Source organism: Diceros bicornis, chromosome 17, assembly GCF_020826845.1.
Source record: "Diceros bicornis minor isolate mBicDic1 chromosome 17, mDicBic1.mat.cur, whole genome shotgun sequence".
Lineage (NCBI taxonomy): Eukaryota > Metazoa > Chordata > Mammalia > Perissodactyla > Rhinocerotidae > Diceros > Diceros bicornis.
In genome coordinates this window covers 14,703,399-14,705,113 of record NC_080756.1, presented here as the reverse complement: position 1 = coordinate 14,705,113, position 1,715 = coordinate 14,703,399, and the positions used below count along the sequence as shown (strand labels likewise).

The following is a 1,715-nucleotide window of genomic DNA, read 5'->3' as shown; positions in this document are numbered from 1 at the left end:
GGGCTAACATCCGTGCCCATCTTCCTCCGTTTTTTACGGGATGCCGCCACAGCATGGTTTCCAAGCAGTGTGTCTGTGCGCGCCCAGGATCCGAACCGGTGAACTCCGGGCCTCAGCAGCGGAGCGTGTGCACTTAACCGCTTGCGCCACCCGGCCGGTCCCTGGAAAACTTTTTAAAAATAGCTAACCATTCTTTATGTTTATTGGTATTTTGTAAAATTTTGGGTACAATATGATATGAAACAATTTTTTTCCATGCTGGTTTCTAGTTGTTTTTACTAAAACAAGTATTCTGATCACTCATTTCTTTCATTTTTACCATCTCTCCAGTTCTGCTTGTGTCTCAGCTATGAAGACTGTGCTTAATAGGAATTACTCAGAGGTGACTGAGTTTATTCTGCTGGAGTTCAGAACCCCTCAAAGCTACAGATCCTCTTATTCCTAGTGTTCTTGCTGTTCTACATGGTCGCTGGGGTGGGAAATACCAGCGTGATAACTGTCATTAAGATGGACTCCAGACATCAAGTGTCCATGTATTTCCTCCTTAGAAATTTGTATTTAGATCTCTGCTACTTCACAGTCATTGCTCCCAAAACTTTAGCCAACTTCTTGTTCAATGAAAAGAAAATGTTCTTACAATGGCTGTGCAGCCCAATTTTTCTTTTTCTCCCTGTCTGTCACAAATGAAGGCTTTCTCCTGGCTGTCGTGGGCATTGACCAATTCTCGGCCATTTCCCATCTCTTCCTTTACCCTGGGCACATGTCCCAGAAAGTCTGTGTTCCATGGTAACTAGATCCTATGTCTGCAGATGCATCAACTCCATGTTTCAAACAGATTTCACCTTCAGTTTGTTTTTCTGTGGAGAAAATAGATTGGACCACTTTTTCTGTGATGTCCCAGCCCTGATCAATGATCTCAAGTGTTGAGTCCTTTGTGAATGAGATGGTACTGTATATTCTCTCTGCTCCTATCACCATCACCACTATAACTGTAATTCTGGTTTCTCATGCTTCTATCCTCTCCACCGTCCTGAAGATCCCCTCAAATCATGGCAGTAGCAAGACCTTCTCCACCTGTGGCTCCCATATAGCAATGCTGAGTTTATTCTATGGGACTGTGTTCTTCATGTATGCCCAACCCGGGGCCGTCTCCTCACCAGAGCAAAAGAAGGTTGTGGCTGCGCTCTACACACTTATAACACCAATGCTAAACCCTCTAATGTATAGTATGAGAAACAGAGATGTGAAAGATGCTGTGAAAAGAATATTACACAGGAAATGATTCTTTTACTGATATGTGTAAAACCATTATGTAATGGACACATTTTGTTTTCTATGGGTCCTAGTTATGTTCTTGTAAAATTATTATATCAAGATACTTATTTATGTAGCAACAAATATTTTTATACGTTTTACAAAATAGTATTTCTAGTAATATAGGTATGTGCATCTTTATTTTACCTTTATTAGAAGTAAATATTAATTTGTTATTATAATATATAATATATTATATAATAATTAAAATAATATTATGTCTGTGTGAAGTATTCTTTAACTTTTTTTTCTACAAAGCAAGTAAACTGATATTTGTTTGGAAAAGATAACAACCTCATTGTGAAGGTGGCAAAACGGAATGGTAATGGTTATATAGAACACTTTTGAGCAAAGGTCCCATTCTTTCCCAAAGATCCAGGTTTGTATTTTGAAGAGTATCA

At 39.0% G+C, this 1,715-nt stretch overlaps 1 pseudogene; it reads left to right on the top strand.

The window, feature by feature from the left end:
• The first annotated feature begins 349 nt into the window (after positions 1-349).
• On the top strand, positions 350-1,282 carry LOC131415681 (olfactory receptor 9S13-like; annotated as a pseudogene).
• The last annotated feature ends 433 nt before the right edge of the window (positions 1,283-1,715 follow it).